Source organism: Dendropsophus ebraccatus, chromosome 14 (assembly GCF_027789765.1).
Source record: "Dendropsophus ebraccatus isolate aDenEbr1 chromosome 14, aDenEbr1.pat, whole genome shotgun sequence".
NCBI lineage: Eukaryota > Metazoa > Chordata > Amphibia > Anura > Hylidae > Dendropsophus > Dendropsophus ebraccatus.
In genome coordinates, this window is record NC_091467.1 from 64,772,608 (window position 1) to 64,789,652 (window position 17,045).

Genomic DNA, 17,045 nt, shown 5'->3' on the forward strand with positions numbered 1-17,045 from the left:
CAGGTGTAGATTTCTGCTCCCGCCCTATAGCGAGCGCAGGTCAGGCCGAATTCACTAAGAGGCATATGCATCTTAGTGAATCTGGCAGGGTAATTTGGGAAGGGGCCTAATTTAAGTCTGGCATTCAAGTACACCAGTCTCCCATATATAATGTCCCCATATATCTCTAGACATCTATATTATAGCTATATATACACCAGCCAGGCCACCACTTAACTTGACAAGTCCTACAAGTATAACCATATTAGTTAAAATGAGAACACAACTTTAAATATATTATATCTGCTATAAGGCTGTTATGTCTAAGCTAATACTGTCTGTCAAAATAGTGTATCTAAGCCTATCATGTGATACTCACGCTTAGCATACGAGAGGAGGTGTTGACAATTGTCATTTCCGTCTCAATTCTGTCATAGAAATGTCATTTTCAGGCCCGGAGTCTGTTTGCTCAGGGTGTAGCGTGGGTGAGATCTTTTGTCTTCTTCTATCAGGACTGACATCATGAGCTACACAACTCGGTAACCTGACTCTCTACATGATAGTAACAAAAACACTTAGAAAAGGAAAGAATTGTCTGCCGAACAACACTCAACATACGATCAATGAATAACTTACCATTAATCCGGCCTTAAGTCAAGAACATGATAGTGTATATGGTCTGTATTTATGTCTGTATGGAGGGCTGATCCTAAACACGGAGAAAAGTGTGACCCCTCGCTGTACAGTCTGCTGTAGACCTGTGCTCATACAATGCTAGTATGCTCATTAAAACACAAAGATATTGAATTAGATTTCCTTTCTTGTGTAATAACCTCCCACCTAATAAAATATTACTGCATGAAGATTCTGGAACCACAACACTGCCCCCTATGGATGAGAATACAATAACTGTAACACTGCACTAAATGGATAAAAACATCTAATGTAAAGCTGTCCCCTATATACAAGAATATATGTACTATAATGGTATAAACATGAGAAAAAAGATTTCCAGCACTCACCGTTCTATGAAGCAGGGACAGCTTTATTTCATTTCCATGAACAGCAGGGAGAGGAAAACAGGGGGTGCAGATGAAGCGTGCCTGTGTGCATGTGAAACAGCCTGTCGCCTTGACGCACCTGCCTTCACCTTCCTTCCCCGTACACATGCTGAAGTGAACCCTGAATAAAATGGACTATGTTTTCAGCAGATGGTGAGTGCTAGCTCTTTTTCCTATTGGATTGTAATTGCTATATCTTGCTGTTAGCTATATGCACCACCTAGCTGTATTTTTTGCCTACACGTCCTCTATCTACAGTCCTAGCCCGTATAGTCTCAGAAGCCATATATGAACATTGGTGCTCGCTCTTATTTTTACTGGATTGTGTATACCTACTATAATACAGCCCCCTATATACAGGAATATAACTACTATAATACTGCTCCTATATACAAGAATATAACTACTATAATACTGCCCCCTATATGCAAGAATATAACTACTATAATACTGCTCCTATATACAAGAATATAACTACTATAATACTGCTCCCTATATACAAGAATATAACTACTATAATCTGGAGTAGAGAGAGCGGTTGCCGGCACCACGTAAAACACAGGCGTCTCGGACCACTAAAAAGTAGCACGCGTAGCTCCCACGTTTGAAAAACAGACCCTTGGAGGTGCTCAACTGAACTGCAGAAAAACGCACAGTGTAAATACTGATAAAGGAACAGAAGTTGGCACTCACCGCTTGGGTTCGTGAATATCCTTTATTGGAAGAACGTGGTACACTCAGCTGGGAAGGGGGAAGGTGGTAGAGGCAGGGAGCGTCACTTGTGCAACAAAAGTTTTCGCCCTGTGTCGGGCTTCGTCTGGTTGTGAACACGTCAAAGGAAGGGGAGGTGCTCTTATAACAATTGAATACAATGCAGATCTTTTTTGCTACAAACATGTTAACAAAAAACACTAAATAAATTAAGGCAGTAGTACGTTCAAGTCGTTTCTCTCATTAAGCCCCAGAGGGCCAACAGCATTCAACTTTGTAATCCATAAAGTTTCTCTCACTAATAAGTTTTTTAACCAGTCGCTGCCATCGTTTGGAGGGTTAACCTTTTCAAGTCCGATATATTTCAGACATTTAGGGTCGTTAGCATGTATTGTACGAACATGATCTATTAGTCGGGGGACCCCCTTCCCTGTTCTAAGGGAGTAGAGATGTTCTTTATATCGGACCCATAGTGCCCTTTTGGTTTTACCCACGTAAAAACGGAGACAGGGGCAAATGATGGCGTATACGACATGTGTTGTCTTGCACGTTATCATTTCTTTGATGAAGCACTCCTGGTCTCCCAATCTAATATACGCTTTGGTGAGCAATTGCGGGCAATACTGGCATTGTCCACATTTCTTATTGCCCTTTGGTAGAGAGCGTTGTAACCAGGTCTGTTTAGTTTTAGGGGAGGTGGCTTTGAGGGAATCGCCTATAGTTACGTTTTTCCTAAACGTGAATATCGGCTTTCTCGCAGCTACATCCCTGAGATCAGTGTCTTGTTGCAATAGGAACCAATGTTTATAAATTACATTTCGGATGAACTGATTCATGGGTGAATTTTGCAACGCAAATGTGAACCTTTTGCCCATTACATCATATTATTAGAACGTGTCTGGCTATGTGACTTGCGAAGGGAGGGGCGACTACGGGCTGCAGCTTTTTTATATGCAATGTCTATAATATTTTCTGGGTAGCCTCTAACCAAGAGGCGTGTTTTAAGTTCTTCCAATAAAGGATATTCACGACCCCAAGCGGTGAGTGCCAACTTCTGTTCCTTTATCAGTATCAGGGCCGTCTTACCCATTGGGCAGGGTAGGCGGCTGCCCGGGGGCCCTTGCGTCCTAGGAGGCCCCTGCCCTCTGGGACACACCTGTATTTTTTGCTTTATAAGACGCACTTATAAAACTAAGTGCGTCTTATAAAGCGAAGACGGCTCCCAAACAGGGCTGAGCACCGCAAGGAAGCCGTCCCGCCCGCCCCCTGTATTGCCACTCACTATGCATATGCATAGTGAGCGGCCCTGAGCCACCCCCTCCGCCCGCCCCTTCTATCGCTTCTCAGCTGACAGCCGATCAGAAGCCCAGGAAAGTGCAATGAGCAGCACTTTCCTGGGCTTCTGATCGGCTCAGCTAAGCGGCGATAGAAGGGTCCGGCGGCCCCAGCAGCTGATGTCTCCCGGCAGCGCGCCACTCCCGACATCCTCCGGCACAGGCAGCGGGGTACAGAGACGCTGCCTGTGTCCTGGATGTGTCATGCAGCAGGTCACTTCCGGCACAAGCAGTCTCTCTGCACCCCGCTGCCTGTGCCCGGAGGATGACGGGAGTGCACACTGCCGGGAGACATCAGCTGCAGGGGCCGGCGGACGGGTGAGTAACTGGTTTGTTGTTTTGGGGGTCACTGGTTACTATGGGGGGACACTGGCTACTATGGGGGCACTGGCTACTATGGGGGGCACTGGCTACTATGGGGGCACTGGCTACTATGGAGGGCACTGGCTACTATGGGGGCACTGGCTACTATGGGGGGCACTGGCTACTATGGGGGCACTGGCTACTATGGGGGGCACTGGCTACTATGGGGGGCACTGGCTACTATAGGGGTGCTGGCTACTATGGGGGGCACTGGCTACTATGGGGGGCACTGGCTACTATAGGGGTGCTGGCTACTATGGGGGGCACTGGCTACTATGGGGAGCACTGGCTACTATAGGGGTACTGGCTACTATGGGGGGCACTGGCTACTATGGGGGGCACTGGGTACTATAGGGGTACTGGCTACTATGGGGGGCACTGCTACTATAGGGGTACTGGCTACTATGGGGGGCACTGGCTACTATGGGGGGCACTGGCTACTATAGGGGTACTGGCTACTATGGGGGGCACTGGCTACTATGGGGGGCACTGGGTACTATAGGGGTACTGGCTACTATGGGGGGCACTGGCTACTATAGGGGTACTGGCTACTATGGGGGGCACTGGCTACTATGGGGGGCACTGGCTACTATGTGGGTACTGGCTACTATGGGGGGTACTGGCTACTATGGGGGGCACTGGCTACTATGGGGGGTACTGGCTACTATGGGGGGCACTGGCTACTATGGGGGGCACTATATGGGGGAATTGGCTACTATGGGGGGCACTATATGCAAAGATGGGGGGGCCCAATTCGCACCTCTGCCCAGGGGCCCATAATGCTGTTAAGACGGCCCTGATCAGTATAACTACTATAATTAATCCAGTAAGGGAGACAAAGAAGCTTGCATTAACCAAAAACCGCTGCGGTATGAGTCCGTTTATTTAGTCACGTGAAACGGCTGTAGCCACTGGACGCCCCTGCTTTCACTTCCCCTCCCCAATCTTGTCTATCAAGACGAAATAAACGGACTCATACCGCAGCGGTTTTTGGTGAGTGCAGGCTTCTTTGTCTCCCTTACTGGATTATCTATATACTTTGTTATAGCTTTGCACCCCTATGCTGCATACCGTAAGCCTACTATCCTCACCGTATATGTCCTAGCTCAAGGGTACACAGAACATGATATTGGACTTTGGTGCAAACTCAGATCTTCTCCCCTAGCTGCATAACTACTATAATACTGCTCCCTATATACAAGAATATACCTACTATAACACAGCCCCCTATATACAGGAATATAACTACTATAATACTGCCCCTATATACAAGAATATAACTACTACAATACTGCTCCTATATACAAGAATATAACTACTATAATACTGCTCCTATATACAAGAATATAACTACTATAATACTGCCCATATATACAAGAATATAACTACTATAATACTGCTCCTATATACAGGAATATAACTACTATAATACTGCTCCCTATATACAAGAATATAACTACTATAATACTGCTCCTATATACAAGAATATAACTACTACAAGAATATAACTACTATAATACTGCATCTATATACAGGAATATAACTATTATAATACTGCCCTTATATACAAGAATATAACTACTATAATACTGCTCCTATTTACAGGAATATAACTACTATAATACTGCTCCCTATATACAAGAATATAACTACTATAATACTGCTCCTATATACAAGAATATAACTACTACAAGAATATAACTACTATAATACTGCCCTCTATATACAAGAATATAACTACTATACTACTGCCCTATGTATACGAACATAACTTCTATAGAACTTGGTAATTGTGAGATATAAAACTATATAAAGCTCTCTTTAGCATTATATGGGTGTGCCATAATACAGTGTTCTATATTGAGTTTTCCAATGAAGCAAATAATACGATTAGATATATTTTGCAGGTCAGTAATCTGCCATGTTGTCTAGCACAATGTCAGGGCCTGAAGGCAGTGAAGGTATATGAGGTCTGTTATGTCATCGTTCAGGTTTTTCAGGACAGACATAAGTTATAAATGTCACAGCGTGTAAACAGTTAATAGGCTGCGGAGAGATAGCAGTCAGGGGTGTGTGCTGTTTAAATAGCCGTACCTGGAAAAAAAAATCACAAGTAAAACCGTAGCCACCTCACCACGCAAACTTCACTGCCTCATAACCACCAGCGTCCGTGACCATGAAAGCGACCGAGTTCACTGGCCGGGCCCCCGCCTTATTTATTATCGCCCTTATATTTGATGTTGTCGGCATCGTTTTGCTTATTTTGGGAGTTGCTGCACGCTTTAATTCCTGGGATTTCTTCATTTACACCGGCGCCATTGTCATCACCTTGAGTTTGCTCTTTTGGGTCTTGTGGTATACGTTCAATGTGAAGGTTCCCCTAAAAGTGTTGGAGCTGGGTTATTGACATGGCTCTCAAGGGACGAACCGCTAAAATGAAGAATTTAAAAAAATATATGTAAAAAGACTTTTTTTTTTTTGTCCCAAGAATTGATTTTTATTTGTAATTTTTCTCCATTGTGACGGTGCATTTCCTGCCAGAGAGAGGAGTCCAGCGTAAGCCTGGAGAGTGAAGGTAATGTATTCTATCGCTGATCTCTCATAACCCGGGAATTACAACAAAAAACATGTATGAAATCAATATTTCGGGCTTTTTGCCCATTTTAAAGCTCTATACAAATCATATACCAGGTATATATGTTACTATGACCAATCAGAAATCCAGAATATGTGATGACTAAGATCCATAAAAGCTAGTGTATAGCCATACACGCTGCAGTCACTATTCTGCTGGTGGGGTCACTGTGTACATACATTACTGATCCTGAGTTACATCCTATATTATACTCCAGAGCTGCACTCACTATACTGCTGGTGAGGTCACTGTGTACATATATTACATTACTGATCCTGTACTGATCTTGAGTTACATCCTGTATTATACTCCAGAGCTGCACTCACTATTCTGCTGGTGGGGTCACTATTACTTATCCTGTACTGAGTTACATCCTGTATTAAGGCCCTATTGCACAGGCCGATATTTAGGAGCAAGCGAGCGCCAACCTGTCAGATCAGCACTCGCTTGCTCCTTGTTTCCCGCTCGGTGGGGAAGACTGGGGGGTAGCACGGGGAGCTGCCCGGACAATGTTTAGATTGTTCAGGTGGCCCATAGAAGAAAGCGGTGGTTTGCTGCCACCGCTCCTATTACACAGAGCGACGGCCAGCAGACTGTCGCTATCATTCTAGATTTCTTTGTGTATGTTGGCTGATCGTTGCCTTTTAACTCTACCTATTACACCAAGCGACTATCGGCCAAATACCCCATATTATACCCCAGAGCTGCACTCATCAGCATCATAGTGAGTGCAGCTCTGCAGTATAATACAAGCTGTGACTCAGTACAAGGTAAAATGTATGTTTCCAGTTTAACAGGTAACATACCCCGTGTATTTGTTGTGAGATAGTAAAGTATTGTTGTACCGTGTTAGCCATAGAAATCAGTAGAAAATCCGGCGATACCTTTTGGAGGCTAACTGAGTATATTTGATTGTAAGTTTTCGAGAGTCTAGCTCCCTTCGCCAAACATGATGTTAGGGTCCGACGAAGGGAGCTAGACTCTCGAAAGCTTACAATCAAATATACTCAGTTAGCCTCCGAAAGGTATCGCCTGATTTGTTGTGAGATGACGCTCTGCCTCCTGCTGACAGGACAGGTGTGGGGGGGTTAACATCAGGAGGTGAAAGTTGTCACCGAGGGTGTAAAATCCACTTCCTGGTCAGTCACAGGACTCCTGTTTGTTCTTGTCTTATAAGCAAGAGATGTGAGTATCGTGGACGGATTCCAGGTTGGTCGTCCTGGAGCCGCACGCTGCTTTCCGACTGCCTCAGTATATAGAGAGAGCGATTCTATAATTATTAAAGTTATGGGACTGCTATTCCTGCATATAGTAGTGTTGGTTCAGCCTATATCCATCAGGTGGAGAAGCCTTGTATACACATCTACCACAGATCTCCCACTCTTATTTGATATAAGGCTGTTGTGGTGAATTTATCTTCACCAAAGAGCCTTTTCTGGGTAATAGAAACATAGAAGATTGTCGGCAGAAAGAGACCATATCTGCTGGAAGATTGTTTCAAACATCTACTACTCTTTCAGTAATGCTGGCGGTACACAATAAGATATTTCATTGTTGTCGCCATCAGATGGAAATGTTATGAATGCAGAAAACAACAGTATGAGCTGCACCTCTACCTGGACTAGCGTGCCCCACCCAGAAGTGTGACAGAGACTTATACCTTATCAGTATTTATACAAGGATTGAAATGTGGTGGTTGTTATGCAGCCCCTATACAAGCAGTACTGTCCTTTCCATGGCAGGGGTCTAGTCCAAAGGGATTCAGAAAACTCAATGCAAATCTTAAGTAAGATCAGGAGATGTAATGCATAGTGACTGAGTTGTATTACCAGCATTCACCACACTCACAGTAATCATTTTCCGTAGACTTCAATGCAACAGCGCCCCCCACCAACCTTCTAAACCAGTCCTCTAACTTAGAAATAACCACGCTCCAGTACTAACAGTGTGATCTCATCCTCAACAGAACGTCTACCCAATAACATTATTCTGACCAGCAGCTTTTATTCAGAGTATCCACCATAATTCATTTGTCATCATCATCCAATTCATCATCCCCAGTACGCCTAGTTCTTCATACCATACGACATTGATAAGTGTCCATATGCTTTTTCTTGTGACTACCTGCTGGTCATTCTATTCTACTCTACAAGTTCCCATGCACCTTAGACTTTAAATGGCCGAAACCGCCACTTGTAGAAGAGTCAAACATCAATCTGTGGTGTATAGGGGTTGGAAAATCATGGCCAACCCCTTTGTTTCAAAAGAGAAAAGACAAATTGCACACGGAACGATTTTTAATGATTGAAGACTAACGATCAACGATTGCAAATGAGATTGTTTATCGTTAACCTGAAATCATTCACCATATTACACAGAAGTAGAGATGAGCGAACCTCGAGTATGCTGGAGTCCATCCGAACCCAAACTTTCGGGATTAGATTAGCGGTGGCTGCTGAAGTTGGATAAAGCCCTAAGGCTATGTGGAAATCATGGATATAGTCATTGGCTGTATCCATGTTTTCCAGACAACCTTAGAGCTTTATCCAAGTTCAGCAGCCCCAGCTAATCAAATGCCGAAAGTTCGGGTTCGGATGGACCCGAACCCGAACGCTCATCTCTACACATAAGGATAGTTGTTAGTTACGATCGTTACTATGATCGTTTACTCCTTCTGATCCCAGCAAAACCATGAACAAAGTGCAATTACACTGAACGATTAGTGAACAAATGCGAAACTTGATTGAACGATTTGCGAACGATTAACAATAATTTTAGGTTCAGATCTAAATCAACAATCAACGACATACGAACGATTTTTCGATCATTGCCTGCAATTACACCGAACTATTATAATTTAAATTCAAAGGATTTAACGATTTTTCGCACGACAATTGTCCCTAAGTCCTGGAGGTATCTGTGTATTAGGAGCCACAGTTATGATCCAAGAAGACAACTAATAAGCCAAAGCCAGGTTCCACCATCCAATGACCAGCCAGTAATGTTACATTTCATGATTTCCATAATTGTTCCCAACTAATTCATAGTCCTTTCCATCCTCTCTCTTCACTTGTTCTCATGGACAGCTTTATTTACTGGGATCCTCCTAGTGAAATGAAATAATCTTGGCTTGGTGCTATATGGTCATGACTAATGCAGGTCAGCAGGCTGTACCATGGTTATTTAGTGGCCAAGGTTCCCGATAGGTAATCAAAAAAAGTTCCAGAATATGAAGTGAAAGTTATGTTATGAGGAAATAACCAACTTGGAAAAGTCTCGACACTCCATAGAGAACACAACTAGGAAGAGATCAAGAGTATGCCAGGTCTCCAAAGTCAGATGAACTTACAAACTTATACTAGACAGGAAGCTCAATGGCTCACTTGAGCATGATTAATCCGTAATATGGAAAGAGTTGTGGAAGGACGTACATATTAAACCATCAACCTTAAGGAAACATGTGTACTGAGTGCCCACCGTTACATCCTGGATTGTGGATTCTCTAAACTGCAATCCATTAGGCACTGACTAGACTAGGGTGTACAATAAAAGAGATCCCCATTTTTCCCTTTTAACCCCTGAAGTGGGAAGAGTAGTCCTGGATTATGGCATTAAGGAACTGATGCAGTTGAAGTGTCATCAGGGATCAGCAGTCAAGGTGCGACAGGCCACAGGACATGGCAGGAGTGTAGTGGGCAATGTAGTCAAGGGTCAAAGCCAAGATGAAAATAAAACATGCAAGATGGAAAGCAGTAGAAACGAAGGCCAGGCCAGGAATGAACCTCAAAAACCAGGCCTGGCATGACAGGACCAACCAGGCCTGACATCATGTTCAGGCATCAATTGCTTTAGCAACCTGACAATTCAGTGGATCCTAAGTCAGAAGGACTATTGTGAAGACCAGGATTTGGAGAGAAGGAAGCATCCGGTTGACAGCCTCATCCGGTCAAAACCATTGGCCGTCTGCTGTGGAACACAATGCCAGAACCAGACAAGGTGAGTAATGCTGGCAACACATTTGGTAGAAATCAGTGAAGGCTTGTTCACGTTGGTTTTCAGCTGCCCAATCTTTTTGTGCTCTGAGAGATGAAATCCTGCCGGGCTGTGGCTGCATGTGGGCTCAAACTCGCGGCCCTCAAGCTGTTGCAAAACTACAATTTCCATCAGGCCGGGATAAGCTTTGGCTATGCATGCATGACGAGAATTTTAGTTCTGCAACAACTGGAAGGTGGGGGGTTTTACACCTGTGATATAGAGCGATAGTTGTAATATTAGGCCAGTGTATGGCCATCTTAACACCTACCTGCTATATTTGGCCATAGACTTAAACTTGTTGACCGTGCACCCGGATTGTCCTCTAGTTGGATTCTCACCAGTCTGATACAATGGACGAGAAGAAACCGCACCCAATGTATCTGGTAGCTCCTGGATATAAACATGCACACTTATGGAGGAATTGGGTAATACAGCAAAAATGACCATTTTAAGGGAAGAAGGGATACTCAGTTTACATGGGGCAAAGGAGGGTGAAGACCAGTGGATGTCTGAAGAGGATGAGTAAGGCCAACACTATGGTCACATTCCATTACACGTAGTACAACCAAAATAAGATGAAGCCTCAGTCGGATCCATTGTGTTCACATTTTTGTAATTTGTTTCTTTCTTTTAAGCCCAAGAAATTCCTTAGCGGTAAACCATAGCTATGTGAGTCTGTAACTGAATGTAATGTTCCTGTAACACATTGCTGAGGCCTGAGCACAAGACTTTAGTTTGTTTTTCAAAGCACCTTGAGTCATCCACCAGGTATTCTGAGTCTGACATAACCGACTTGTGTCTGAACATGCAGAACATCGCACCCCGTAAACATGTCACATCCTCGTGCTTAAATAGACCAATGACGGGGCAAGGTGTTATTATTTTGATCTGCCACGAACGTGAGAAGATCTCTCCGGGCATTGACGCCTCGGTTCCACCATGGGGTTCTCCAGAATCGCTGGCCGTTGTTCTTTCATACTGTACCTGGCCATATTGGTCGATATCACAGGGATTATCCTCCTACTCTTAGGACTTTTTGCCAAATTCAGTTCTTGGGACTTCTTTGTCTACTCTGGGGCTATTGCCCTCTGCTTCAGTATTGTTTTATGGATATTTTGGTACACGTTCAACGTGGAAGTTACCTATGAAGAGCTGGAACTGGAATTCTGATCGCTTTTTCTAGCTTTTATTTATCTTTTTTTATAATCTGAATTTTCTATATGGATGTTAACAGAAGGCAGGTCGGGACCTGCTGGATAAGCCCCAACTTGTGCCAGAATCTCTGGGGAAAATGAATAGGATTTTTTTAAATCTATTTTTATGTTTATTATTTATTTATTTATTTTTATTCATACTGTTCTACATTTCAACACTTTTCTCATGGCCCTTGGTTTTGGTAAACCATTTACGACATTGCTGCTTATACTTCGCGAAGGTCTATGAAACGTGTGGGAAAATACTGGAGCATGAAGGTATTTTACTTGAGTTTAACAAATGTGTCATTGCTCTGACTTTTTATATTAGTATATAAAGTGTTTACCAAGAACAGAATGTCATACTCTATTAGGGAATTCTATATTACTAGAAAGAGGTCCTCTGATCAGAATCCTTATCTTTTGGCCAAAATAAAGAGAAGCTACAAAGAGCGTCTCTTGTTCTGGAGGACCTATCCTGTCCTTACGCAGACAATCTATTGGTTTAATTGAGCAAAGTGTTATTCCCTAGGGTGGCGCTGCAGATAAATAGAACACTTAAGGCCCTATTACACAGAACGATTGTTGGCTGATATCGGCCGTTATGGCGGATAATTGTCCTGTGTAATAGAAAGCAACGATCAGCTGACATGAACGATGTCTATTGATAGTTGCAGTCGTTTGTCTTTTAACATGTTGAAAGAAAAACGACTTAGATAGCAACACTCTGCTGCTGTCGCACCGTGGTATAGGAGCGGCGGCAGCAGACCGGTGCTATACGCTATGGGCTGTCCGGATGATCTAGCTATGCTGTATTTTTCGGAAATCCTGAACTACCACCAGTTTGAAACCTGTCTGTATGTGGCTGTGATAGTAATATATCAAAGAAAGATGCCTACTCAGTCACTATGCTGTGATTCCTGGATATCCCTAGAATTGACATAGCTGACATGTGGTCACTGCTCCCCCCCCCCCATCAGTATATCGCTCTCCCCCCCCCCCCCCAGTCTTTTTACTAATTATGTAGCTAGCTATAATAATCTTACAACCTAATATAAACTTTGTTTTGCAAACTGCTGCGGCCATGTAAGTGTTGTGCTTGCTCTGGGGTTTCCTTGGCAACCTCAGTAGGCCTCTGTCATGTGGCACATTCCTAGGTGGAAGTCACATGACAGGAAGTTGCATTTATTGAGGAGCTTGTGAGATAGAAACAAGAACAATAATACATTCAGCATGAAGTTTGTTGCCAGATATATTCCAACTATTTTACCAGGGCCTGGAGGTCTAGGGTCCACGTCAGTCATATTACAATGTGTGGCATCCTGGGAGCCCTTTTTTTCAGCCGCCTTGTTACTATGAGGTTGTTTGCACAGCTATATGTAGATCTGTCAGGAGGTAAAACAAAATCATAGAAATGCAAATCATGTGTGAATATTTACAGAAGTGATAGTGGCAAACATGGACGCCGATCTAAAAAATCTGTACATGTTTTGCAAATGAGCTGACAAACAGGCTCGAAATAGAAGACAATGGTCAATAGTTTGTTTTTCCATATGGGTTAGCTTAGTGACAGACGACACAAAGCGGACGCCGGCTCTATTCTACACATGCCATAAACCAACTGTGATTTTGCAGCACTTTTCAAACTCATTAAAAAAAATACAAAGACCTGACTTTTCAATTTTTTCATCGATGGATACAATAGTAATTGCAGGATGCTTTGCTGTGCAATCTGAAACCTTAAGATATTATAGACTGCATTCACAAACTACCTGGGGCTGGATCTCCCATTAGGATTAAAAGGCCTTTGCCTAGGGCGGCCCTCCAGGAAAGGGCGGTTGCTTTAGACTGGATGATAGTAAAGTAGTGGAAAGTCGTGTTAGAATAGCACAATGTGCGCATGAACTGTGGACACTAAAGATGTGAGCTGGTGTATTTGGGTACAAACACACACACCGTATACGCAGCAGATCTGCAGCAGATTTGATGGTGCAGATTTGATGCTGTGTTTAGTTATTTAGATCTAATCTGCTGCGTATTTGTTGCGTATTTGCTGCGTATCGCAGCATTAAATACGCTGCGTATATGGTGTGTGTGTTTATACCCTTTCTGCGCAACAATATTCAAGGATAGTTGGTATTACCAATCCTTCTGAGATGTGAGGGGTTAAAGAAAAAATACACATTTAAAAGGGGGAATGCATTGTCATATCAAAGCTGAAGGATTACTTGCTGTTGATATATGACTGTAGAGCATTAGTCAGGAGAAGTGTGTACTCTCCTGAATTCATCTAAGGGCTCTTCATGCAAATGGATTCCAGGATATCTTATGTTAGCGTTTTAGGTAAAGCTGTTCTTTTTTAAATAATAGATAGAGTTGTATATTGGAGGATATAGATATAATATAGTTCTTACTTGTATGGGTGAAGCGGACAGGAAATGATCTGATTTCGGCATGTCCTGTAGAGATCTCTGCATTACGTAACGCTGAGTGTATGAATCAGGGAGATTAAAGTGTCCCGCTAATACTTATCTTATAATCATACACGTGTATGTATGGAGTGCCCGAGCACTTACTCGCTTCACCTTAAAGGATAACTTTCATTTGGACAAACTTCTGACATTTCACAGTGGCAGCGTGCAAGCATGGCCACCGCTCCATTCAGAAAGGAGACCTTGGATGTCCCTCCTTGAAATCACTGGGAAATACATTTATCTCCTATCCTGTGGATGTGTTGTTGTAAGGACAACCCCTTTAAAGTGTTGATTTTTATATGATACATGGGACTCCTTGCTGGGGGCAGAATATCACTCAATATTGATCTTGTCTGTCTGGTTGCTAGGGTTACACTGCATAACTAATTTTATCTGCCTGTAGCCACCACTAGGGGGAGCTCAGGCGCTTACTGCATACTGGTTTATTCTGAAGTTCACAGTGTACACAGTACTAATATTATTTAGTCGTAGCATTATTACTTCTACAGTTACAGTTATTACTGCTACTAATACTACGTCACAAGCAATAAGAAGTAATGTACTATTTATATTCTCTCTCTAGGAATCAACATATAAAGCACTTTACTTTACTCAAGAGTCACTTACATTTTCCAAAAGACCAGAGATGTATTCTGAGGACTACTCCCTGGAATTCAGAGGACCACTGCTGGGGCTAACCATTCATTGCCTTATGTGAAAGCTACAAGATGGTCCTTTTATTTTCTTGATACTCTCCTGGGGTCTATCTGCTGCACCATAGGTACTGCATCTCATGACGTTTTCAAGTCGTATCACTAAATTTCAAGAATCTTGGAAGAGAAAGAGGTCGGACTAGACTGGGATATCGATTGCGAAGTCTTCTTCATATTTCAAGATGGCTCATTCTTTACCTCCAATAAGGGTGCTCTGCAAAGAGGACAAGAAAATCAAACCATAAACTGCTGATCTACCTCATTTATTTCACATTTGTTCTGCTAAATGCAAAAACTTTCCATGCCAGGTGCCGGTCGGGGGCTTAGAAGAAGGGATGGTCACTTACCTCTTAAAACATGGATGAGTCAAGGAATCAGACTGTAGGGAAGTGTGTACAATGCCATATCCAAGCTCTACATCTCTGTAGTGTATACAGTGCTGTAATGGAGATGGACAACTTTTGGACCTACTAAATATCCTTGTAAAGTGCCAGTCTGGGGGTCCGAGGATGTGTTTCTCTTCCTCTGATGCTATAAGAGGAGTCATGGCTGCAGGGAAGGCTGGCCCCCTGTATGTTCTGCTGGTGTGTACAGGGTCCGAACTTTCAATGCACTAAAAAAAAGATATTAACTCCATATAGTGATTGAGACAATAAGGCCTAGGGGGCATTGTGTATTTTATTTAGCTGGCTTGTAGGGGAAGGGGTCCCAAGAGGGCAGTGGCCACATGGTGGCTGCACCTTGAGAAAGAAGGGGGTAGCTGGAAAGGTGGGGATTGGGAAACAGGTGGCCAGCCCAGAAGGAATAAGCAAGTAGACAAGGGCAAAGGAAGGTCAGTTGCATGCCTTAATAAAGTTAGCTGCTAGTCATATGTTTTGTCAGGTGTAGGTAGAAGTACATGTTATGCGTGTCCTCTCTCTGCTCTTTACGTGACTAAGAGAGTCTCATAATGTAAGCCTTTGGGACTGCCTCGGTCCCATAGATGGAGAGCAGGAGGAGAAGTGTTACTCGCCGTGCACCTCTCTCCCCACTCGTTGTATTAATCGGTGGTGGTCTGAAGGCAACAAACCTGACCAATCACACTACTGATGTGTCCAAAGTTTATTAAAGTGACAGTACACTATAAATAGAAGGTACTTACACATGTGAATTGGTCCTTATTTCCATTCTCTGAGATTGCACTGCGGAGATTCGAATTGCAAAATGGGTCTTCCGCAAAATTCTGAGACTTTATGTAGGGATGAACAATTCTGTGTGTATCAATCTGTCACCATTCAAGCATGCTTGCTGTCAGTGAATGAGAATATTCATTGTTGAGGCTTAGAGCCCACCCACTCTTCCTGCCGCTCTTACATCTGCGTGGGTGGCATCAGGGCTCCACAGTTGTGTGGGTAGGATGGTATCAAGATGGTTCCTCACCATCTTAACAGACTAATAACATGTTTTTCATTCAATGACAGTACGCAGAGATGTATATAGCATAATGTATACAGAGCAATGGCAGAACTTTTCAGTATACAATATAGTCTGTAACAGAGGTCTTCAACCTGTGACACTCCAGCTGTTGCATGCTGGGAGATGTAGTTTTGCAACAGCTGGAACACCACAGATTGAAGTTCACTGAAGAAAACCAGCAACATACAGAAAAACAAACATCCGAATGAGGCCATTATCGGCATGTTTTTGGACTACGATGATACAATAAATATGTTGATACTTTGATCGGTGTTTGCTCATGATTATCCGTTTGGGACAATCCCGCCCCCCAATCCCCATACAGACCCCATAGTTTTAGGAGCTCTTCATCCATACACCTATACTATATGGTATCAGGATTATCAGGCACCCGGCACCACTGCTTCCTTCCTGCCCGAGCTGGGTACACAGCTTAGGTGGGTCCTAGTAGGTTCCTGCAAATTCTTTAAACCAGGAGACAGAAAAGTCTGATGAGTCTACTGCAACTGGGAATCTGTCCAGTCAGAGCGGCCGGTCATAGATTATATAAGGGCACTGTATATGGGGGCGTTCTCTGATGGGCACTGTATATGGGGTCACTCTCTGGTGGGCACTGTATATGGGGTCACTCTCTGGTGGGCACTGTATATGGGGTCACTCTCTGGTGGGCACTGTATATGGGGTCACTCTCTGGTGGGCACTGTATATGGGGTCACTCTCTGGTGGGCACTGTATATGGGGTCACTCTCTGGTGTGCACTGTATATAGGGTCACTCTCTGGTGGGCACTGTATATGGGGTCACTCTCTGGTGGGCACTGTATATGGGGTCACTCTCTGGTGGGCACTGTATATGGGGTCACTCTCTGGTGGGCACTGTATATGGGGTCACTCTCTGGTGGGCACTGTATATGGGGGCGTTCTCTGGTGGGCACTGTATATGGGGGCGTTCTCTGGTGGGCACTGTATATGGGGTCACTCTCTGGTGGGCACTGTATATGCAGTCACTCTCTCATGGGAACTGTATATGGGGTCACTCTCTGGTGGGCACTGTATATAGGGCCACTCTCTGGTGGGCACTGTATATGGGACAC

At 43.6% G+C, this 17,045-nt stretch overlaps 2 long non-coding RNA genes across 2 annotated transcripts; one reads left to right on the top strand and one right to left on the bottom strand.

Annotated features, from left to right (window-relative positions):
• The first annotated feature begins 5,575 nt into the window (after nucleotides 1-5,575).
• Nucleotides 5,576-16,220, top strand: LOC138772881 (uncharacterized). Its single transcript, XR_011359845.1, has 2 exons — nucleotides 5,576-6,023; nucleotides 14,369-16,220. It is a non-coding gene; the product is annotated as an uncharacterized lncRNA (long non-coding RNA).
• Nucleotides 12,587-16,600, bottom strand: LOC138772882 (uncharacterized). Its single transcript, XR_011359846.1, has 3 exons — nucleotides 14,846-16,600; nucleotides 14,413-14,712; nucleotides 12,587-12,696 (listed from the first exon to the last, which is right to left on the bottom strand). It is a non-coding gene; the product is annotated as an uncharacterized lncRNA (long non-coding RNA).
• Between the last annotated feature and the right edge of the window lie 445 nt (nucleotides 16,601-17,045).